Consider the following 26,295-nt stretch of genomic DNA (forward strand, 5'->3'; position numbering starts at 1 on the left):
ATCCATAAACAAATTAAAGGAACATGGAAAGATTTACCTATTAAATCTATAGATAAGTGAATAATTTATTATTCTACAAGATATAGGGAACATTATAACAAAAATTATAAGGAAAACACAAAATGGAGTAAATTATAGCAAATGTCTCTGAAAAAGTCTTCATTTATTAACTATATAGAGAATGGAGTCAAATTTATAAATATCCAAGGATATGAACAGGTAGTTCTCAGATAAAGAAATTAAAACTATCTATAGCCATATGAACTACCTATTAACTAGAGAAATGCAACTCTAAGATATCACCTTGCCTAACAGATTAGCTAATATGACCAATAGGAAAATGATAAATATAGGGAGGGATGTGGAAAAATTGGGACATTAATACAGTGTTGGTGGAGCTGTGAACAGATACAGCCATTGTGCAGAACAATATAGAACCATGCACAAAGGGCAATAAAGCTATACATATCTTTTGATCCAGCAATATAACTACTAGGTCTATATTCCAAAAAGATAAAAGAAAAAGGATATGATTAAAGATATTAATAACTGGTTTTGTAGGGACAACGATTTGGAAACTGAGGAGATGTTCATCAGTTGGGGAAAGTCTGAACAAGTTGTGGTACACAAATATAATGGAATACTATTATACCCTAAGAAATGACAAAGAAGATGTTAGAATATCTGAAAAAGACTTACATGAAATTATACAGAGAGAACTGAGCAGAACCAAAAGAACATTATATACAGTAACAAAAATATTTTTGATGAATAATTGAATCATGTAGTTATTCTCATCAGTGCAAGAATTCAAGGTAACCCTAGGGGACTCATGATGAAAAATACTATCCATAGCCATAAAAGAACTTTAAAGTCTGAATTTAGATTAAAGCAAAACATTTTTCACTTTAGCTTTTGATGAGATTTTTTTCTAAGTGCTATATGTGTCTTCTTTCATGTCATGAGGAATATGAAAACATATATTATATGACAGCACTAGTTAAATGTATATCAGATAAGTTACCATCTCAGGTAATGGGATTTGGTAGGAGGTGAGGGAAGCAGGAAGAGAATCTGTATTACAAAATGACTGAAAATAGTTGATAAACTTGTTTCTAAAAGGAAATAAAAATGCAAAAGGAAATAAAGATGCTTTTAATTAATTAAATTAAATTAAATTAAAATTTAATGAAAATTTCAATATGGCACATATAAGAGTTATTCAATCTCCCACAAAACACAATAAAGTGCCCTGAAACTCCTTAAGTATCATGATTCCTTTCACCTCCATCTGTGCCCACATTGGCAAATATTCCCAACTGTATTCCATAGTTAAGTGAGTGCTGTGCTATTCTCTTCCCCACTCTGCCTGTCTTCTACTACCACAGCTCTTCTGCCCCATGACATCTACCTCTGTAGATTTCCCCTCCTTTTTATGCTGTATGTCTCTTAATTTTCTGTTTCATTTGACCTGAATTTCTCTGTATTTTATTAGTGTGATAGAAGCTTTGTTCTTGTGTTCCATTGTTGTATTTCCTGGGCAAGAAACTAAAGAATTAGATATGCTTATCCTGATTTCATAATTCTGTAAATTCATTAGCAATTTGATAACTACTTATTATACAAAGGGGGGGGCAGAACAAAATCCAATTTTTAAAAATTCTATATAACAATTTTTAATAAATCTAATGTCACATTATCATAATTAATACCACCCACAAATAAATGAAGAAATATTATTGAGGAAAGAAGTTGTTGGAAAAGGTTTCATGGAGTAGATATGTATCAAGGTAGGCCTGGACAAATATATATTATTTATATTAGAGGAAGTAATATTAGTCAGACAGAATATAATGAGGACAGATTCGCAAGCATGTTTTGGGACCCATGGTTAAATAAGACTGAATAGAAAGGAAACTTCAATAAGTATTTCTGAAAAAAAAGACTCAATTCAATTTAATTAGTGTCTGTTAGAAAGATCCCTTATAAGCTCAGAGGAATTTTATCCAAACTATCACTTTCATATATGAGTGAAGTCCCCCCAAACAAGATTCCATTATCCTAAGGGTGTAGGAGCTTCACTTTGCTAATATGTTATATTATATATTTGGCTTGAGTTCAGATTCTGCCATGCTCTTCCCAATAATAGTCAGTTCTCAATACTCATAATGTTATTAAATCAATTAAATTCATTTATATTTCACTGAAGGATTTTTTTAGAAGATATAGAATACGGGTAATCATGGCTGCAATCTAGACGCCACACGCTTCCTCTCCCCGGCACCGAATGAAATAGACTACATCAAAGGAGCATAAAAATCACCTTTGGAGGAACAGAAGGACACCCCAGTACCCCCAGTACTCCACCAAAGTGAAGGTACGTGGGATTTGAACATTTCCACACTATAATAAGGAGGAAAAGCTTGCACAGAAAAGTGAACTGAGCCGCCCTTCCCCCACCCTATCTCCCCCACTAAACCAGCATGAGCTACCTGAGCGCTCACCAGGGCAACGAGTGAGTGGGGAACGTCTCTGTCTGGGGGGGGGCACTCCAGGGTCCTTGGGATCTGGGGACTGCCAGGAAAAAACGTCTCAGGGCGGTTTCACTGGAGAATCCAGAGCTTCAGCAGAGCTGTACTTGGGGCGGGCTGCGCTGAACATCTTCGCGGAGCTAAACACCAGGGGCGGACCACATGCTGATTATCTGGGCGGAGCTGAACACCTGGGCAGTGTGGCTGTGATCAGGGACCCAGCGCTCTAAGAAACCTCGGAGGCTGGGAAGAACTAGTCTGAAGCAACCTAAATTCACAGAAAAACCACCCATATCACCCAGACCCCAGACCAAAAAGGAAAGGGGAATAAAACCACCAAAGGGATGGCTCACATGGCCCAAAATCAAGCCTCCAGGAAGAAAGGGAAAAAAGTGACTATTGAAAACTTTTATGGAGGAAGTACCCAAGGAAAAGAGGAGAATGAGGAGGAAATCCAAAAAAATTCAGAACACGCCTCCCAAAATGGAAACTATCAACAAGCTCTGGAAGATCTCAAACTGGAACTTATCCAAAAGATGGAAACCTGGAAAGAAAAATGGGAGAAAGAGATCAGCTGTCTGACAGATAAGAATGCTCAATTGGAAAAAGAGCTCGAAGCATCCAATAGAAGGAAAGACAAGGCTGAAAAGCAAAGCCAGTCCCTAACGACCAGAATTAAGCACCTCGAAGAAAGTGAGATGATAAAACAGCAAGAATCAATAAAGCAAACCCAAAAAATTAATGAATTAGAAGAAAACATAAAATATCTCACTGAGAAGGTCACAGATCTGGAAAACAGAGGGAGATGAGAAAATCTCCGAATTATCGGTCTCCCAGAAAAACCAGAGATAAACAATAAACTCGATATTATTCTACAGGAGATTATAAAAGAAAATTGCCCTCACGTTCTGGAGCAAGGGGGCAAATTAGAAATAGAAAGGATTCATAGAACACCTTCTATAGAACATAGAACAACGCCTAGGAATGTAATTGCCAAATTCAAGAGCTTCCAAGTAAAGGAGAAAATCCTACAAGAAGCCAAGAAGAAGAGCTTCAGATATAAGGGGGCTCCCATAAGGATCACACACGACTTAGCGGCTAACACACTAAGAGACTGCAAAGCATGGAAGACGATATTTAGAAAGGCAAGAGAGCTGGGTCTCCAACCAAGAAACAACTACCCAGCAAAACTGACTATATACTTCCAGGGGAAAGTATGGGCATTCAACAAAATAGAAGATTTCCAAGCATTTGCTAAGAAAAGACCAGAGCTCTGTGGAAAGTTTGATATCCAAGCACAGAAAGCAAGAGAAACATGAAAAGGTAAATATGAAAGAAAGGGAAAAGGAGATAAACCTTATCTTTTTCTTTAAGTCAAACTCTCTTCTATAAGGACTACATTTACATCAAATTATATATATTAATATGTGGGGAAAATGTTTTGTGTAACTCTCATAAATTGTATCATCATATGAGTAGTTAGAAGAAACATGCATAGGGAAAGATTGGGGCATTAAGAAGATTTGGGGAAAGTGGGGGCAAAAAAAGGAAAAGAGAGGGGGGAACCGTCGATAATACTAAGAATACCTTCAAGAAATAGGGGGGGGGGAAATCAATAGAATAATCTTTCCCATATAAAGATACACATGGGAAGGGGAGGGGAAGAACTCTCATATGAGAAGGAGAGGAAGAGAGCGTGAAGTGGAATTACTAAAACCTTACTCTCAGTGAAATCAAATCTGAGAGGGAAGAACATCTAGATCCAGTGGGATCCTGAATTCTATCTTATCCATTAGGGCAAGAAAGAAAGGAAAATTAAGGAGGGGGTGGGAGGAGGGAGTAGAAAAAGGGAGGGAAGGTGAGGGGGGTGGGGAAGGGAGCATAAAAAGGGAGGGGCTAGAAAGGGTAGCATCTCAAGGGAGGGGACTAGGGGGACTGACCTAAAGTAAATCACTGGTTCGAAAGGAGAAAGCTAAAGAAGAAAGGTCAGAACTAGGGGAAGATATCAAAATGCCAGCGAATCCACAAATGACAATCATAACTTTGAACGTGAATGGGATGAACTCACCCATAAAACTTAGACAAATAGCAGATTGGATTAGAACCCAAAACCCTACCATATGTTGTCTTCAAGAAACACATATGAGACTGGTTGACACACAAGGTTACAATTAAAGGTTGGAGTAAGACCTTTTGGGCCTCAACTGATAGAAAGAAGGCAGGAGTTGCAATCATGATATCTGAAAAAGCCAAAGCACAAATAGACCTGATCAAAAAGGATAGGGAAGGTAAATATATTCTGCAAAAAGGGAGTATAGACAATGAGGAAATTTCACTAATCAACATGTATGCACCAAATGGTATAGCATCCAAATTTTTAATAGAGAAACTAGGAGAATTGAAGGAGGAAATAGACAGTAAAACCACATTAGTGGGAGACTTGAACCAACCACTATCAAATTTAGATAAATCAAACCAAAAAATAAACAAGAAGGAGATCAAAGATGTGAATGAAATCTTAGAAAAATTAGAGTTAATAGACATATGGAGAAAAATAAATAGGGACAAAAAAGAACACACCTTCTTTTCAGCACCACATGGCACATTCACAAAAATAGATCATACACTAGGTCATAGAAACATGGAACTCAAATGCAGAAAAGCAGAAATAATAACTGCAGCCTTTTCAGATCACAAGGCAATTAAAATATTGATCGGCAAGGGTACATGGAGACCCAAATCAAAAATTAATTGGAAATTAAATAACATGATACTCCAAAATCGGATAGTTAGAGAAGAAATCATAGAAACAATTAACAATTTCGTTGAAGAAAATGACAACAGCGAAACATCCTTTCAAGCCTTATAGGATGCAGCCAAGGCAGTATTTAGAGGAAAATTCATATCCCTGAGTGCATATATTAATAAATTAGGGAGGACAGAGACCAAGGAATTGGAAATGCAAATCAAAAAACTTGAGAATGAACAAATTAAAACCCCCCAGGAGAAAACCATACTAGAGATCCTAAAAATTAAGGGAGAAATTAATAAAATATAAAGTGATAGAACTATTAAGCTAATAAACAAGACTAGAAGCTGGTACTTTGAAAAAACAGACAAAATAGACAAAGTCCTGGGTAACCTAATTTAAAAAAGGAAAGAAGAAAGGCAAATTAACAGCATCAAGGATGAAAAGGGGGATCTCACCTCCAATGAAGAGGAAATTAAGGCAATCATTAAAAACTACTTTGCCCAACTATATGGCAATAAATATACCAACCTAGGTGATGTGGATGAATATTTACAAAAACATAAATTGCCTAGACTAACAGAAGAAGAAATAGTTTTCTTAACTAATCCCATATCAGAAAAAGAAATCCAACAGGCCATCAAAGAACTTCCTAAGAAAAAATCCCCATGGCCTGATGGATTCACCAGTGAATTCTATCAAACATTCAGAGAACAGTTAATCCCAATACTATACAAACTATTTGACATAATAAGGAAAGAGGGAGTTCTACCAAACTCCTTTTATGACACAAACATGGTACTGATTCCAAAACTAGGCAGGCCAAAAACAGAGAAAGAAAATTATAGACCAATCGCCCTAATGAATATAGATGCAAAAATCTTAAATAGGATACTAGCAAAAAGACTCCAGCAAGTGATCAGAAGGATTATTCACCATGATCAAATAGGATTTATACCAGGGATGCAGGGCTGGTTCAACATTAGGAAAACTATCCACATAATTGACCACATCAACAAGCAAACCAACAAGAACCACATGATTATCTCAATAGATGCAGAAAAAGCCTTTGATAAAATACAACACCCATTCCTACTAAAAACACTAGAAAGCATAGGAATAGAAGGGTCATTCCTAAAAATAATAAACAGTATATATCTAAAACCATCAGCTAATATCATCTGCAATGGGGATAAACTAAATTCATTCCCATTAAGATCAGGAGTGAAACAAGGATGCCCATTATCACCTCTATTAGTTGACATTGTATTAGAAACACTAGCAGTAGCAATTAGAGAAGAAAAAGAAATTGAAGGCATTAAAATAGGCAAGGAGGAGACCAAATTATCACTCTTTGCAGATGACATGATGGTCTACTTAAAGAATCCTAGAGATTCAACCAAAGAGCTAATCGAAATAATCAACAACTTTAGCAAAATTGCAGGATACAAAGTAAACCCACATAAGTCATCAGAATTTCTATATAATTCCAACACAGCTCAGCAGCAAGAACTAGAAAGAGAAATCCCATTCAAAATTACCCTAGACAAAATAAAATACTTAGGAATTTATCTCCCGAGACAAACACAGGATGTATATGAACACAACTACAAAACCCTTTCCACACAAGTAAAACTAGACTTGAACAATTGGAAGAACATTAACTGTCATGGGTAGGACGAGCCAATATAATAAAAATGACCATCCTACCCAAACTCATCTATCTATTTAGTGCCATACCCATGAAACTTCCAAAATTTTTTTTTACTGATTTAGAAAAAAACATAACAAAATTCATTTGGAAGAACAAAACATCAAGGATATCCAGGGAAATAATGAAAAAAATACAAAGGAAGGGGGTCTTGCAGTCCCAGTTCTCAGACTATATTACAAAGCAGTGGTCATCAAAACAATTTGGTACTGGCTAAGAGACAGAAAGGAGGTTCAGTGGAATAGACTGGGGGCAAGTGACTTTAGTAAGACAGTATATGACAACCCCAAAGATCACAGCTTTTGGGACAAAAATCCACTATTCGATAAAACCTGCTGGGAAAATTGGAGGACAGTGTGGGAAAGATTAGGCTTAGATCAACACCTCACACCCTACACCAAGATAAATTCAAAATGGGTGAATGACTTGAACATAAAGAAGGAAACTATAAGAAATTTAGGCGAACACAGAATAGTATACATGTCAGACCTTTGGGAAGGGAAATACTTCAAAACCAAGCAAGAATTAGAAAGAGTTACAAAATGCAAAATAAATAATCTGGAATACATCAAATTAAAAAGTTTTTGTACAAACAAAACCAATGTAACCAAAATCAGAAGGGTAGCAACAAATTGGGAAACAATCTTCATAAAAACCTCTGACAAAGGTTTAATTAATCAAAGTTATAAAGAACTAAATCAATTGTACAAAAAATCAAGACATTCTCCAATTGACAAATGGGCAAGGGACATGAACAGGCAGTTCTCAGCTAAAGAAATCAAAACTATTAATAAGCACATGAAAAAGTGCTCCACATCTGTTATAATCAGAAAGATGCAAATCAAAACAACTCTGAGGTATCACCTCACACCTAGCAGATTGGCTAACATGACAGCTATTGAAAGTAATGAATGCTGGAGGGGATGTGGCAAAGTGGGGACATTAATTCATTGCTGGTGGAGTTGTGAATTGATCCAACCATTCTATAGGGAAATTTTGAACTATGCCCAAAGGGCAATAAAAGAATGTCTACCCTTTGATCCAGCCATAGCACTGCTGGGCTTGTACCCCAAAGAGATAATGGACAAAAAGACTTGTACAAAAATATTCATAGCTGTGCTCTTTGTGGTGGCCAAAAATTGGAAAACGAGGGGATACCCTTCAATTGGGGTATGGCTGAACAAATTGTGGTATATGTTGGTGATGGAATACTATTGTGCTAAAAGGAATAATAAAGTGGAGGAAATTCATGGAGACTGGAACAACCTCCAGGAAGTGATGCAGAGCGAAAGGAGCAGAACCAGGAAAACATTATACACAGAGACTGATACATTGTGGTACAATCGAATGTGATGGACTTCTCCATTAGTATCAATGCAATTTCCCTGAACAATCTGCAGGGATCTAAAAAAAATACTACCCACAAGCAGAGGATAAACTGTGGGAGTAAAAACACCAATGAAATGCAACTGCTTGACTACAGGGTTGGAGGGGATAAGACTGAGGAGAGACTCTAAATGAACACTCTAATGCAAATTCCAACAACAGGGAAATGGTTCGAGTAAAGAACACATGTGATAACCAGTGGAATCATGTGTCGGCTATGGGAGAGGGAAAGGCACGGGGGGGGGGGGGATGGGAGGAAAAGAAAATGATCTTTGTTTCCAGTGAATAATGTATGAAAACGACCAAATAAAATAATGTTTAAAAAAAAAAAGAAGATATAGAATAGACATCACAAAAATTACTCCCCAAACCTGAGGGCACATTCTCTTGTGCCCTCTTTGAGTTTTAAACTTGTCATTTTCTACAATAAATTCACTTCCCAATGTGACTTAGTTAATGAATTATTTGCTATTCTTCCTTCCTGGATGTCTTCTACCTATGCTTAGTGTAAAGGCTAGAATGTAGGGTTAAAATTAAATATTTGAATAAGATATTTAAGAGTTTGGTTGCCAGGAATTATTACTCAATTCCAAATGATTTTTATGGTAATTTATTCTCAAAAGGAGAAAGAATAAAAGTAAGAAAATCAGAAAGAGTAGATATTTACTCCAGGATGGTTCAAATCAGGCAGGGCTTAAGAGGCCCAGCAAGGAGGACCCAGAGATAAATTAAAGAAGGGTTGTAGCCAAAAAGCCTCCTCAAAGACAAGGGATCTCTCCAGAGCCTAGTACCTCTAGGAAAGCCTAGGAAAGGAGTCAGCCTTTTTTACTCACCAATATGGTAGTTCTAAGGGAATAGAGAAGCAGTCCAAGGTCCTCACCTGGAGGTCCTCCAGTGTCAAAAAGAAGGCACAAGACCTCATCACAGGAAGTGCTTTCTACTTTTAAAGACCATTCCTTTTGTCACTTCCTGTGCTTTCCTTCCACTTTTACGTGAACCAATTATAGTCTATAAATTTTCTTAGGACTTCCCAGGGGGGAGTCAGTGGGTTCATCACCCACTTTCACGCATGTGGGTCACAGACTTCCCCAACTTAAGGATAAATGGGGTGTATATGTTTCTGTTGATCAAATCTAAAAATGGACAGGGAAGAGTTAACCCCATCTTCACAGTAGTCAATGAGGACATTTCTTCTCACTTTCTTGTCCACAAAATTTGACATGGATTTAGAATCATGAAACTTTAATGACTTTTGAAGCTTCTCAGGACATAGCTGACTCTCATTTTTCTAATAAAGCAGTGTAGCCCTTATGGGCTCTGAGAATCATCCTTTAAACTATCTCTTTCATAAATGAGTTGGACTCCTTCAGTTAGTCTGGCTATCACTACATCTGAATATTCCAAAAGTAGCCCTAATGGGTCAATGATAGTTTTCTAATGCCTTTGGTTCTACACCTTATAAAGCACTTTTGGCCAATCATCATCAATTAAGAATCATTTTAGAAAAAGAGCTTTAAGTATTTTGGGGAAATCAATATTTCACCTTTTAAAATGATATTATAAGAAAAGTAGGTATAAAACATCTACCCAAATGTCATGAAATATTTTCCACAAAAGTATAACTTTAAATTTTACTTTTATTTCAGTGTAGAGAATTATGTTCTAAGTTTTTGAAGGACGAAATATAGTCTCACACTTAAGTGTTTGAAAAGTGATGATGGGGTTACTCATTGCTCCATGAAAGTGTTTTTCTCTCTTTCATGGGATACTTAAGAAGCTCTCCTTTAGGCATGATACTGACAATTTTTTGAACTCTGTATTGTGATAAGTCATGTCTGTTCTTGGCATTTGATGTAGCTATTGCCACAAGCTGGTCTTGGGTTGACATTTAGGAAAACAATGTTAAGAAAGTATATTTTTCTGATCCTTAGAAGATAAACAAATCTTCTGCAAGAGATTCACCTCTCCCCACCATGTCATTCCCCTATCCTCAGAATATTCTGTAAAGTTACATGCTCCTGTTTCTGCAAAAGTCTATATTTCAGCTAACAATCCTTTTACAAAACTCAAAGAGTACATAATGAAATCACACAAACAATTGGTACTTAGATTTTTTAGCTTGTAGATATCATTTCACATCATTAAAATGGCTTTAAAATACTTTTCAAACTTAGTCTAAGGCCATTGATTGAGATGTTCCCATTTAAAGAACCTCAATGCAATTTGGAACTATACCCAAAGGGCTATAAAACTGTGCTTACTCTTTGATTTTATAATTCCACTACTGCGTCTATATACCAAAGAGATCATTTAAAAATGGGAAAGGACCCACTTGTACAAAAAATATTTATGAGTACTCTTTTTGTGGTGGCAAAGAATTGGAAATTGAGGGATGCTCATCAATTGAGGAATGGCTGAACAAATTGAGGTATATATTGGTAATGAAATAATATTGTGCTATAAGAAATGATAAGAAAGATGATTTCAGAAGAAAAACTGGAAAGATCTGCAGGTACTGATGCAGAGTAAAATAAGCAGAAGGGGGAGAATATTATACAAAGTTACAGCAATATTGGATTATGATTATCTATGAAAATTAGGCTACTCTCAGCAATGAAATTATCTAGGACTTATGTTGGAGGATGCTATCCACCTCCAAACAAACTGTTGGAGTCCTCTTTCATAACAGTATATCATTGGGTTTTATTTTGGGGTTTTGATTATGTATGAATTTGCTCTTACAACCATTGTCCAATATGAAAGTGTGCTGTTAATGACAATAAAAATGGGGAAAAAGTACCAAAATGAAATAGAGTAGGGCCATTTCTAATCCACTTTTACAGTCAGATAAAACCAATATAAGAGGCTAAGAGCTCATATTCACAGGATACATGTTGGCTCTAGGTGGGAAAGTTCTGTCTTTTCTTCAGTTAGAATATAATCTTCTGTCTTGAAATCAACCAAGCTTCAATGAAAAAGAATTAAAAGGGCTAATTCCTTTCAAATTTGCCTGTTTCAGCTCAGCAGCAAATCAAAATCTGTGTCATTACTAGGTGGTTAATGGGCTCTAATGAGTTACAGAGAGGTTGTTTTTGCTTTAAAAATGCATATTGGGATTACATCAAACTTCATGTGCTTACAAGAATTGAACTCAGTGACTACTCTTCACACTACATAAATATATAATAGCACCTTTCTCAAAAAAGATGACTATATAGTTTATAATATAACAAAGACAGGATAGAATGTGAAGTTAATATTGTTTAACTTATATTGTTTATACATGTACATACATAAAGAGAGAATTAATGAATTTTTAGAAATGTTTATGTAGAGGGAGAAAGTTTAGTTTTATTGAACTAAAGAATTTGAATTTGAATACCTTAATAATTGAAATGAATTGAAAGATTTTTATCATGACCATGGCATGAATGAGAGGATTAAAAAAAAAGGTTTTGAAATATGTGGGGGAAGGTATATAGGTTGCTTTGTAGGCAGAAGAATCTGGAGACAAATCACTTTGGAAATTCATATAAGAATTCAAAAGTGATATAAATAGAAAATTAACTAGGTCAGTGAGTAAAAGAATGTAATTGAGGGGATACATTGAAAAGATATTAAACACAACATAAATGGATTCATGAACACAAAGAATTAAAAGAATTTGGTAATTTGATTTTCTATGGGAAACAAGGAAAAAGTAAAAATAGATAATGGCTTCATGGTTTTTATTTGATTAGCAGTGAAAATAATGAATGATACCATAGCAAATGAAGACCAATTTTCTTAAAATTGTGTATACCTAAATGATCACCCTAGTGCAATTATCAATAATATGGAAATAGGTCTTGATCAATGACACAAGGAAAACCCTGTGGAATTGTGTGTGTGGAATTGTATGGAATGGGGAGGGAGTGAGAGGATGGGAGTGTATTCAAAGGGTTGTTAAGTTGTAACTGAGGGGTTCAATCTTTCAGAATAGAGAGAGAGGAGAAGAGTGGAGACCTCCCCCCTCAAAGCAGGGTTCAGGTGAGATAACAGATATTTAGGGTAGGCTCAAGAGAGAAGAGGGGGTTTGAAGATTTTCCCTCTTCTGCCTTCCCTCCTTAGCTTAGGCTGGTCTCCAAGATTCACTCTTGTCCCTCTTGTCCCCCTCCACTACTCAAGACCAAAGAGTCTCCCATTGATCTGTTCATTCATGCTTCTTCACAGCTTGGGGAAAAGATACCTATTTTAATGTCAACTCAATCAAGATAATACAAAGGAATAACCAGCAGGGAAAGATTGGGATGGGAAAGTGGGGAAAAGGGGATCCCTGTCTCTAGCCAAACCCCTTTCCCCTCCCTTCTTGAGTTTGGGGGGAACTCAGAACTTGGCAGCCTGAGCCCCCTGAGAGAAAGTGAGGTTGACTCACCTGGGTTTGGCCCCTTGGCCACAGTTCAGATTCAGGGCAACAGGAGCTGAGGTAAAGTCAGACAGAGATTTAAAATGTCTTTCTCAGGTTTCCTCTTCAATAGTCTTTTCAATTAGGAAATGTTGGGAAAGATTTCCAGTCACCAGCAGGAAATGTGGGTAACCCTCAGGAGAAAGTCTTTTTCCACCTTCTCTATTCAACTTCTCAAGACTGAGAGACCAACTCCTCTACCAGCCAGAGTCTTCTGCTCCTCAATATTCCAATTTCTTAGGGCCCCTCCCTCATGGAGGTGATAAGTTTCACAAACTCTTCAGCCTGGCACATTTTCTTTAGTGCCAGCCTCTGTCACAGGAGGGAAAGAATATAAATCATGTAACCATGGAAAAATATTCTACATTAATTAATTAAATAAAAAATATCAATAGAAAGAATAAAATAAAGTTGTTTCTAATACCACTATTCTATTGCATCTAATACTGCCCTCTTACAATACTGAAAAAAATAGCAGGTTATTATACTTAAATAAAAGATAAAACAAAAGTAAAATAAGTAATAAATACATAAATAATATATTCAATAAATATATCTATATTTACATAAACCCTGTGTATCATAAAATCTAATAAAATCTAATAAAATGTTCTCTAAAAATATAACTTTAATTTTAATATATCAAAAGACAGAAATGCTATGCAATTCCTTAGTATATCTTAAAATATTAACTACTTTATAAAAAAAGATATTTTCTTAGTATATAATATGATAAAAATATTCTTTGGGTGCAGTAGTGTTAAGTATATGTCTTCTTCTGACTTTTTGTTTTGGTCTTCTCTGTTACCAAAATAACTTTCTATGCTAATTTTCATTTTTGTTGTTTGCTCATTTTAAACATATTTTTTACCTTGAAAAAAATTGTTGCAGATCGTCTCCACTTTGGTTCTAAACGAATCACTGTTCCAAGCTTCAAATACTTTGTTTAGCTGGCTTTAGAGCTAGTTTTGGGCATCAAAGTTTTCAGTTCTTCCAAAGTGGTAAAATTTAAGGAGAGGTATATTTAATACTCTCCCATGCTATGCTCTGATTTTACATGCTTTTCCCCCCCTACTATATAACTATGACCAGCTCCCTTGCTGTTGCAAGTACTTGAGGGTGCTAGTACTACTCCTCCTCACCTTGGAACTATGACTCAGGATTTCAACCTAAATCTGTACATAGAAAAATATGAGAGTCTTGCACCTAGAACTAGAAGAATGCCCCCTCTAATCTCCTGAGAAGTTGTCTGACCTCTTGCCATATGTGTCTAGAATTACAGAATCCTTCGATTCTTATTCATTGGGCCCCCACAGCTTATGTGGGCTTGATGAGGTAGATCCTGCCTTGAAATTCTATGTCTATGCTCTACTTCCATACCAGTAAGATAGATCTCTTGTGCATGGATCCTAAGTACTTCTGGTTTATTTAATTCTTAGAGGGAATGATTAATGACCCCTACTAATATAGGTTTTTTTTTTCCAATTTCCTCTTGTGACTCAAGTAATTCCTCCTTTAGGAATTCAAATGCATGCCACATGATGCAATTATATTCAATACTGATAAAACTCCATTGTCTTTGTTTCTTTTCTCCCTTTTTAAGTTGTTTTGGCTGCAAAATGTTTCATCTCATCCTTGTATGGTTTCTGATACTGAAGAATTGTGTTTTAGGCATTATATCAAATTGGTTTGTAGGGTAATTTGGTAGTTAACAGGCATATATGGGTACCTTTTCTTCCATGCTCTCATATTCTTTAAAAAAAAAGGCATTTCATTTTAAAAAAATCTTATTTTTTACTTGAAATTTTATCTAATCTTTTACCCAACTTATGGGTTTCTGTTGAAGCATTGTACATATATGTTTTGAAGAAATTTCCTTCATTTGTTTTTATGTCTTGGGTTTCCATTCACCATAGTAACTATTTCTGATTTCTTTTTGTTGTGGCATCTTATTTTTACTTTTTGTTTTTTCTTTTAGTCTTTCTTCTAGAAATTTCATATTTTATTCCTGTCAGACTTTGCACAGACTTCTGGAGAATAGTCATACATGTTTCTGTTTTTTGTTGCTATAGTACTTATAATTCCTGTCCATGGCTAAACAACTTGTGCCACCCTCAAAGGCTACATGGGTCTGACTTTTATATCCTATTCAGTATGGCTTCTTTGCCCAATTATTCAACTGTATATGTTAATTATTGAAATGTATATATGTATAATGACAGCCTTTTCTCAGTTCCATTCAAGTGTCAGCTCTTTAAGAACAGAAAATTTAATTTTGCATTTCTTTATATCAATATTTAGCACAGATGGGGACAAAGTCAAGTTGGTGGAGAATGTACATAGACCCACTCAATCTCTACCAAATTATCCTTCAAATAAATATGCAGCAATGTCTCAAAGCAAATTGTGGTGAAGCATAGTCCACAAAAAGATGGAATGAAATGAGTTTTCAGAACAAAATTATTTAGAAGGCCAGCATAAGAATATCTATTAAACTCTGTTAGACGTGAAGCACAAAGTATCACACCAATGCAGGCCCCACGTGGCAATAGCCTGAATTAATAATAAAGACTTCTATAGATTTCAGAAACAAATGGTGTTAAATCTATATTGTGGAATGGGGAAAGGAATGTAATACAAAGGAAAAATAGCACATAAATAATATTGAATTTATTAACAGAGAAGGAATGAAGAGAGGAAGGAAAATGGGAGAAGGGAAATCTGACTGCTTTACCCTCTAATTAAACCCACTATTTAACTACCTTAACTAATTACATGAATTCCTAAAGGCATGTCCAACAAGTAACCAGATTTCTCACAAAGAGTCTTTGGTGAGTCAGGTACAGGAGTCCAGCTGATGTCCTCAGATGTCCCAGCAAGGTAGAGCTCTTTTCCACAATCCAGTTATCCAACAGGAAGACTGGAGATATTTTCTCACCACAGCTAGTAAATCCTGAAGGCCAGTTGTTTGATGGATGGATTTCCAGGATGTCTCAGCCATACACCTTTCTCCTTCAACTTGCAGCTTCAGAGTGCTGTTGGAAAACTGTCTCATCAACAGTTTGAAACACGCTCCCAGTAGCTTGGAACCCAGGCCTGTCAATATTGCTCTTGCTATAATTCCTTTTCCTTGCGACAATGGTAAGGGCAGGGCTGGGGTCAGAGGTCAGACAGATTCTCTGAAGAAGGTCAGATTTCCCTTTGCTAGCTCCAAGTACAAGACTCTTATTGCATTGACCATATAAAGATCCAGCATAGTGTCCTGGATCAAATTCTCAGGGTGAGCACTGATAGTCAACAACACTTGTGACCACTTGGGAACAAGGGACCCAGGTCACAGTTCCAAGGTGAAAACATTATGTTTGGTTAATCGCAGATCAGAATATAATCTGTGAGAGTATTAACACACCTTGGAAGAACTGGCAGATATAGATCCCCAGATGTAAAAATGGAGATTTGAACCTAGGACTTCAATCCTGAGAAGTTCTTGGTACTTCCCAGAATTCCCTATAATCTCACCTGAGTCTCCACCTGGTTAGATCACAATTGAGTATTTAACAGGCTCTCTGCCTCCCAAGACCTCTCTTCCTGTACTCAGAGATTGCAAGATGTAGTGAGCATGCTAAGCGCAGGGATTCTGAATTGGCTAATCAGCCATGGGCATGTGGTTTTCTACTTTGTATTCTTAATTCTAATAATACTTAATAAACCTCAAAATATAATATTTCTATTACTAGAAACTAAATTTAATTGTTACACATACCTGGGTTTGAAGGAAATTTGGAACAGTGTTCTCTTTTCCATAGGTAGAGATCCTAAATTTAACAGGTATTTTTTAAAGTTAAAATACAACAAAAGGCTAGAAAATAAGCAAAAATTCCAAGAAACTTAAGAAATATATTTGGTCACAGGGAAAACCAAAGCATGAAATCACAAGAAGATAATGAAGTCAATAATACTGAATCCAAAAGCTCTAAGAAAGATAAGAATTACTCTCAAGCATAAAAAGAATTAATGGAGGGGCTCAGAACTTATTATAACAAAACAAAAAGTGAGGAAGAAGAAAAATTTTTAAAAGAGATGAGAATGATTCTGGAAAATTCTGAAGTCAACAGCTTGGTAAACAAGGTACAAAAATTCTGAATGAATCTGAATGAATCAATACGTTGAAGATAGAAGAGATCAATTGGTTTGAAAAAATAAAGAAATTTATGCTTTACAAAGTAGAGTTGGCCAAATGGAAAATGAGGTACATAAAAGCTAAGTTAAGTATAAAAAATGACTGAAAAATTAGATGGAAGGGGTCAGGTTTGAGTCCACATAGCAGTGTAGTAGCAGCAAGTATCCAAACCACTCTGACTATCCTTCTGAACCAAACTATAAAAAAACACTTCAAAATGATAAGAATCAAAATCCAAGAACAAGACAGAGATAGGGGACTCTCCCACTGAATACAACTTGAAAGGTAGGTAGAGAAATTCATTTTTCATGGGATAAGGGGCAACCAGAAATAAGACTGCACACAGAGGAGTGCAGGCTGATCACCTCACCACCCAATCACATCATATTTAAAACCTGGGCACAGGCCAACTTTAGGATCCTGGGAACCAGGCTTCATCAACAAAAGAGCACCTCAGATCAATTCCTTAAAATTCCAGGTCCAGGCACCTGCACACACTTGAGGTCTAGAAGTTCATAGTGATAGGTCCTGTCAATCCTCCACTGCTTGACCAAAGATTTAGCTTCAGGACAAAATGGCTCACAGTGCTGAATGCTGAAAGACAACAAAGGAGATAAAATTGGTGAGCAGATTGTAGAATTCCCAGTTCCTAGGCATAAACGACTGAGAAAATTAGCAAACAGCAGAAAAAAAAAGAAAAAAACTCACCCAACAAAAATTTCTACTTGGGGGACAGAGCAAAGAACAGAAATAAGAGAGAATGGTGACAACCAAGGAACTAAAAGCAAAACTTCAAAAAACAAACAAACTGGAAATTAGTCCCAATCTCTTGAAGAACTCATAAAGAAAATCCAAAATCAAATAAGACAGGTTGAAGAAAATGGGGAAAAGAAAATGAGAATAACTCAAAAATAAACTAGCTTAAAAGGCAAAACTGGTTAACTGGAAAAAAAGATATTAAAAAAATCCAATGAAAAAAGTATAATGAAAAATGGACTGAACCTAATGGAAAAGGTGGATTTAAAAGGAAGATATTCAGTCACTGAAAATTAGAATTGGGAAAATAGAAGCTACTGACTTCACAAGACATCAAGAAATAATAAAACAAAATCAAAGAATGAAAAAATGGAAGAAAATATGAAATATCTCATTAAAATTATTTGGAAAATAGATCCAAGAGAGAGACAACTTAAGAATTACTGGACTATCTGAAAGTCATGACCAAAAAAACAAACAAACAAAAAAAAAAACCTCCAACAATAACAAGAAAAATTCCTGGGCATCATATTACAAGAAATTCTCCAAGAAAGCTGCCCTGATATTTTTTAACAAGAGGGTAAAATGGAAATTAAAAGAATACACCAATCAACTCATGTTACAAACCCCCAAATGACAACTCCCAGTAATATTATAGACAAGTTCAAGAGCTCCCAGGTCAAGGAGAAAATGCTATAAACAATCAGAAAGAAACAATTCAAATATCATGGAATCCTAGTCAGGATTACACAGGATATGGTAGTTTCTATATTGAAGAACCACAAGACTTTGAATATAATATTCTGGAGGGCAAAAGAACTGGATTTTCAACCAAGAAACACCTACCTATCAAACTGATTATATTCTTTCAAGGGAAAGTATGGTCATTTAATAAAATAGAAGAATTCCAAACATTCTTTTAAAAAAGACCAGACAAACAGAAAATTTGATGTCCAAATACAAAATTCAATAGAACTATAGAAAAAAAAAAGAAATAGAAAAAAGTAAGGGCTTCAATGAGGTCATTTTGCTTATATTCCTATATGGAAAGATTATATATGTAACTCTTAAAAATTATTACCATTTACTTCTAGGTAAGCATGGTGGCAATCTAGATGTCACTTACTTATTCATTCTCCCCATCACACACTGACAAAGACTACCCCAAAAGACCTTAAAAGTCATTTTCAGAGGAGTGGAGGAGCTGTAAAGTGGGGTGTAGCATTGAAGGTGAGTGGGATTGGGACTTTTCCAGTCTATAAGAGGGTGAAAGGGCTTCCATCCAAATGTGAGCCAATCTTCCCTCTGCCCCCCTACCTACAGAGGCAGAGATGACGCATGCCAAGATGAACGAGCAAGGGGCACATCTGAAGTGAGTAGGGGGCACCTCTGGATCCTTGGGAGCTGACTAGGACAGCAGGGGACCCACCCCTGAAGGCAGCTAGGGGGAAAACCCCAGCACTTGAAAGAGAGCAGAACTTTGGTGCCCAGAGCCATCACACCCACCGGAGCCAGGGAGTGAGCAAGGAGTGCTCCTGGAGCTAAGCAGGAGGCACTTCTGGGTCCTTGGGAGCTGACTAGGACCCCATGGGCATTTACCCCTGAAAGCAACTAGACCAGAAACACAGGTGGGAAGGAGAGCGCAGACTCTGTGCGCCCCTGGGAGGGTGTCACCAAGAAGAGCTGCAAAGGACTGAGAAGAATCGAGAACATACCACAGGCAAAATCTTTGTTCCTTAACTCCATACACAGAGAACCTGAACAGCTGACTCAGATTTCTGACTAAAGAGGGAAGGGAAAACATCCAGAAAAATAGCTAATCATGCACAGGAGCCTCAAAATCCTTACAAAAAAAAAAAACTAAAAAGAAGGCTGTGACCCTCAAGAATTTTTACAGAGAAAAAACCCAGGTTACAAAGGAAATACTGGATGAAACTCAAATGAAGGCAAAACCAAAAAACAAAACATAAATTGTCCACCAAACTTGGAAGAACATCAAATAGAGCTTATAAAAAAGATCGAAGCCTTCCGGAAAGAGAAATGGGAAATGGTTTTAAAAAAAATGAAGAAATCATAGCTGAATACCTTTGTTAAAGCAAAAAAAACAAAAGATTATAACAGAAAACTAGGCCCTAAGGACCAGAATTAAGTAACTGGAACCAATGACAATTCAAAACAGATAGAATTAATAAAGCAAAGTCAAAAGACTGACAAATTAGAAGAAAGCATAAAATATCTCACTGACAAGGTGACAGATCAGGAAAAGAGAAGAAGGAGAGACAAGTTGAGAATCATTGGTCTACTTGAAAAACCAGAAATAAACAGAAACTTTGACACCATACTACAACAGATAATCCAAGAACACTTCCCTGAAATCCTTGAACAAGGGGGCAAAAAAAGACATTTAAAGAGTTCATATCACACCCTCTACACTAAACCCCTCAAAAAACAACTCCCAGAAATGTAAATTGCCAAATTCCAGAGCTTTCAAGCTAAGGAGAAAATCCTACAATAAGCCAAAAAGAAACAATTCAGATACAAAAGAGTACCAATCAGGATCACACAAGACCTGGAAGCTTCCATGCTAAAGGACCACAAGGCCTGGAACATGATATTCAGAAAGGAAAGAGAACTGGGTCTTTAACAAAGAATCATCTACCCATCGAAATTGACTATATACTTCCAGTGGAAAGTATGGGCATTGAACAAAATAGAAGATTTCCAAGTAAATGACTTCAGAAGGACAGTCTATGATAAACCCAATGATCCCAGCTTTTGGGACCAAAATCAAAATTTGATAAAAACTGCTGTGAAATTTGTGAAAATTGGTAGAAAGTATGGGAAAGATTAGGTTTGGATCAATATCTCACACCCTACACCAAGATAACTTATAATGGGCAAACGATTTGAACATAAAGAATGAAACAATAAGTAAATTATGTGAAAACAGAATAGTATACATGTCAGATCTTTTGGAAGGGAATGATTTTAAAATTAAGCATTACAAAATGTAAAATAAATGTATATTTATATATAAAATAAATAATTTTGATTACATCAAATTAAAAAGGTTTTGTACAAACAAAACCAATGTAACTGAAATCAGAAGGGTAGCAACAAATTGGGAAACAATCTTCATAAAAACCTCTGACAAAGGTTTAATTACTCAAATTTACAAAGAGCTAAATCAATTGTACAAAAAATCAAGCCATTCTCCAATTGACAAATGGGCAAGGGACATGAACAGGCAGTTCTCAGCCAAAGAAATCAAAACTATTAATAAGCACATGAAAAAGTGTTCTAAATCTCTGATAATCAGAGAGATGCAAATCAAAACAACTCTTAAGTACCACCTCACACCAAACAGATTGGCTACCATGACAGTAACTACCATGACAGTTGGAGGGAATGTGGCAAATTCGGGACATTAATTCATTGCTGGTGGAGTTGTGTATTGATCCAACCATTCTGGAGGGCAATTTGGAACTATGCCCAAAGAGCGCTAAAAGACTGTCTACCTTTTGACCCAGTCATAGCACTACTGGGCTTGTACCCCAAAGAGATAATAAGGAAAAAGACTTGAACTGCGCTCTTTGTGTTGGCAAAAAACTGGAAAATGAGGGGATGCCCTTCAATTAGAGAATGGCTGAACAAATTGTGGTATCTTTTTTATGGAATACGATTGTGCTCAAGGGAATAATAAAGTGATCTTCCATGAGGACTGGAACCACCTCCAGGAAGTGATGCAGAGTGAAAGGAGTAGAACCAGGAAAACATTGTACCCAGAGACTGAGACACTGTGGTACAATCAAACATAATCGTCTTCTCCATCAGTGTCAATGCAATGTCCCTTAACAATATGCAGGGATCTATGAGAAAAAGCACTATCCATAAGCAGAGGAAAAAATGTGGGAACAAAAACACCAAAGAAAGGCATCTGCTTGACTACAGGGGCCAAGGGGATATGATCAGGGATGGAGACTCTAAATGAACATCTTAGCACAAATACCAACTACATGGAAATGGGTTTGGATCAAGGACATATGTGATACCCAGTAGAATCGCGCCTCGGCTATGGTAGGGGGTTGGGAGGAAAAGAAAATTATTTTTGTATTCAATGGAATACAAAATTTATTTATATGAAATTTCCCAAATAAAAATAAGGTTTAAAATTAAAAAAAAATATTACCATTATCATAGTAGTCAGAAGAAGTATACATAGACTGGTGTAGTAAGCTGTTTAGGATATGTTAAAAAAGACTAGGGATGAAAAAGTGAATGGAACTTAGAGAAATGGGAAGACAGCTATAAAAATGGAGTAAATTATGACATGAATAAGGATGAGGGATACTCTTACAATGAAGGGAAGGATGAAGATGGTGTTGGATAAGACTTAAAACTTACTCTCACTGAAATTGGTTCAGAGAGAGAAGAATAGCCAGATTCATTGGGGTATAGAATCTATCTTACCTTATAGAGAAGTAGAAGAAGAATAAAAAAGGGTGGAGGTGGGAAGAAGACTAATATAAGTGGGAGGGGGAGAAGGGTGATTAAAAGTAAAACACTAGCATGGAATGATAGGAGAAAAGGAAAAATTTTTGAAAATTTTATTTAACTTTCCTTCCCTTCCCTCCCTCAAAACCCTCCCATATCTGATGTGCACTTCCGCTAGGTTTTTCGTGTGTCACTGATCAAGAAATATTTGCACCAGTGTGATCACTTAGAGTATATATCCCCAATCATATCCCCAATCCACCCTTGTGATAGAGCAGTTGTTTTTCTTCTGTTTTTCTATTCAGACAGTTCTTCCTCTGATGGTAGATAGCATTCTTTCTTATAAGTCCTTCTGCATTGTACATGATTATTGCATTGTTGCTAGTAGAGAAGTCTATTATATTTTATTTTATCACAGTGTATCAATCTCTGTGTACATTGTTCTCCTGGTTCTGCTCATTTCACTCTGTATCAACTACTGGAGGTTGTTCCAGTTCACATGGAATTCTTCCAGTTCATTATTCCTTTGAGCACAATAGTATTCCATCACCAACAGATACCACAATTTGTTCAGCCATTCAACAATTGGAGGGCATCCCCACATTTTTGAATTTTTGCCATGAAAGAGAGTGTGGCTATTAATATTTTGTACAAGTTTTTTTTCCCTAATGATCTCTTTAGGGTACAAACCCAGCAGTGCTATGTCTGGATCAAAAGATAGACTGTCTTTTAGTATCCTTAGGGCATAGTTCCAAATTGCCTTTCATAATGACTGGATCAATTCACAACTCCACTAGCAATGTATTAATGTCCCAATTTTGCTACATCCACTCCAACATTTATTACTTTCCTTTGCTGTCATGTTAGCCAATCTGCTAGGTGTGAGGTGATACCTCAGAGTTGTTTTGATTTGCATCTCTCTGATTATAAGAGATTTAGAATACACTTTCATGCCCTTATTGATAATTTTCATTTTTTTTATCTGAAAATTGCCTATTCATGTCCCTTGCCCATTTATCAATTAGGGAATGGTTTGATTTTTTTATATAATTGATTTAGCTTTTATGAATTTGAGCAATTAGACTTTTGGTTATGAAGATTTTTTCTCAATTGGGTACTTCCCTTCTAATTTTGGTTGCATTGGTTTTGTTTATATAAAACCTTTTTAATTTGATGTAATCAAAATTATTTATTTTACATTTTGTGACTTTTTCTGTCTCTTGTTTGGTTTTGAAATCTTTCCTTTCCCAAAGATCTGACATGTATAGTATTTTGTGTTCACCTAGTTTACTTACAGTTTTTTTTTTCTTTAAGTTCAAGTCATTAACCCATTCTGGGTTTATCTTGGTGTAGGGTGTGATATGTTGATACAAACCTACTTTCTCCCTTACTGTTTTCCAATTTTCCCAGCAGTTTTTATCAAATAGTGGATTTGGGTCCCAAAGACTGGGATCTTCGGGCTTATCATAAGTCTATGCTGTATTGGATGGAGCTTTCAAGGAGGTGAAGCTGTCAGACTATAAAGTGAAGTATCTGATCATCTTTTTCTATCCCCTGGACTTCACCTTTGTGTGCCCCATGGAGATCATAGCCTTCAGTGACTGTTTTTCTTATTTCCATCAGCTGGGCTATGAAGTCCTTGGTGTGTCCATGGATTCCCAGTTCGACTCATCTGGCCTAGATCAACACTCCTCGAAAAGAGGGTGGCCTGGGACCTTTGAAAATCCCCTTGCTGGTAGATGTAACCAGAAACCTTGCTCGAGATTAAAGGGTTCTGAAGAAGGATGAAGGCATTGCCAACTGGGAACTATTTATTATTGATGCAAAGGGGATTGTCCGGCAAATCACTGTCAATGACCTGCCTGTTGGGCACTCAGTGGATGAGATTTTGAGGCTATTGCAAGCATTCCAGTACACAAATGAGCATGGGGAAGTATGCCCTGCAGGCAGGAAGCCTGGAGGAGACACTATCAAGCCCAATGTGGAGGATAGCAAGGAGTATTTCTCTATGAACAACTAGGCAAGAAGTGCTGCTTCTTTCTTTGCTCTGGTGACAAACCTCAAGATGGTGAAGGAGGCTTCTTCCCCTCCTGGGTAGTGGCTGTTGCCCCAAATCCCATCTTAATCTCTTCCTCCTTATGGAGAGGCATGTATGGGAGGGGAGGAAGGGGCCTGTGTCTAATAAATTCTCTGGTAAAATAAAAAAAAAGTGACCTCTTGCTGAGGTCACTTACCCCAAGTCTATTCCACTGATCCTTCTTTCTGTCTTTTAGCCAGTACCAAATTGTTTTGATGACCACTGCTTTATAGTATATTTTGAGATCTGGGACTTCACGGCTTCCTTCTTTTGCATTATTTTTCATGATTTCCCTGGATATCCTTGATCTTTTATTCTTCCAAATGAACTTTGTTATTTTTTTTCTAATTCAGAAAAAAAAAATATTTATGGTAGTTCAATGGGTATGGCACAAATAAGCAAATTAATTTGGGTAGGATTGTCATCTTTATTATGTTAACTCATCCTACCCATGAGAAATCGATGTTTTTTCAAATGTTTAGATCAATTTTTAATTGTGCGGAGAGTGTTTTGTAATTGTGTTCATATAGTTCCTGTGTTTGTCTTGGCAGATAGATTCCCAAGTTTTTTTATATTGTCTAGGGTGAATTTAAATGGAATTTTTCTTTCTAATTCTTGCTGCTGAGATGTGTTATATAGAATTTATATAGAATGTTATATATAGAAATGTTGATGACTGATGTGGGTTTATTTTGTATCCTCCAATTTTGCTAAAGTCGTTGATTATTTCAACTACCTTTTTAGTTGAATCTATAGTATCCTTTAAGTAGATCATCATATCATCCCCAATGAGTGATAACTTGGTCTCCTCCTTGCCTATTTTAATGCTTTCAATTTCTTTTTCTTCTCTAACTGCTACTGCTAGTGTTTCTAGTACAATGTTAAATAATAGAGGTGATAATGGGCATCCTTGTTTCACTCCTGATCTTTTTGGGAATGCATCTAGTTTATCCCCATTGCAGATGATATTTGCTGATGGTTTTTAAATAATTTTTATTATTATTTTTAGGAAAGGGCCTTCTATTCCTAGACTTTCTGGTGTTTTTAATAGGAATGAATGTTATATTGTCAAAGGCTTTTTCTGCATATATTGAAAAGTCATGTGATTTTTGTTGGTTTCCTTGTTGATATGGTCAATTATGTGGATGCTTTTCCTAATATTCATCCATCTTTGGATTCCTGGTATAAATCCTACTTGGTCATAATTAATAACCCTAGTTATCATTTGCTGGAGTCTTTTTGCTAGTATCCTATTTAAGATTTTTTCACCTATGTTCATTAAGGAGATTGGTCTATAGTTTTCTTTCTCTATTTATGACCTGCCTGGCTTTGGAATCAGTACCACATTTGTGTTGAAAAATGAATTTGGTGAAACTCCTTCTTTGTTTATTCGGTCAAATAGTTTGTATAATATTGGAATGAGTTATTATTTGAAAGTTTGATAGAATTCATTTGTGAATCCATCTAGACCTGGGGATTTTTTCTTAGGGAGTTGTTTGATGACTTGTTCAATTTCTTTTTCTGATATGGGGTCATTTAGGTAGTCTATTTCTGCCTCTGTTAGTCTATGCAATTTATATTTTTGTAAATATTCATCCATATCACCTAGATTGCCATATAATTGGCTACATATATATATGTATACATACATATATATATATATATATATATATATATATACATATATGATTTTTAATGATTGCTTTAATTTTTCTTTTCATTAGAGATGAGGTCTCCCTTTTCATCTTGGATAGTGTCAATTTGGTTTTCTTCTTTCCTTTTTTAATTAGATTGACCAGTACTTTGTCTATTCTTTTTCAAAAAAAACCAGCTTCTAGTCTTACTTATTATATCAATAGTTCTTTGACTTTCAATTTTATTAATTTCTCCTTTGATTTTTAGAATCTCTAATTTAGTCTTCATCTGAGGATTTTTAATTTGTTCAGTTTCCAGTTTTTTTCATTTAC

General features: G+C 36.0%; 1 pseudogene; it reads left to right on the top strand.

The window, feature by feature from the left end:
• LOC130455975 (peroxiredoxin-2-like) overlaps positions 1–24,476 on the top strand; it is a 109,505-nt pseudogene extending 85,029 nt beyond the window's left edge.
• The last annotated feature ends 1,819 nt before the right edge of the window (positions 24,477–26,295 follow it).

Source organism: Monodelphis domestica, chromosome 8 (genome assembly GCF_027887165.1).
Source record: "Monodelphis domestica isolate mMonDom1 chromosome 8, mMonDom1.pri, whole genome shotgun sequence".
Taxonomy (NCBI): Eukaryota; Metazoa; Chordata; class Mammalia; order Didelphimorphia; family Didelphidae; genus Monodelphis; species Monodelphis domestica.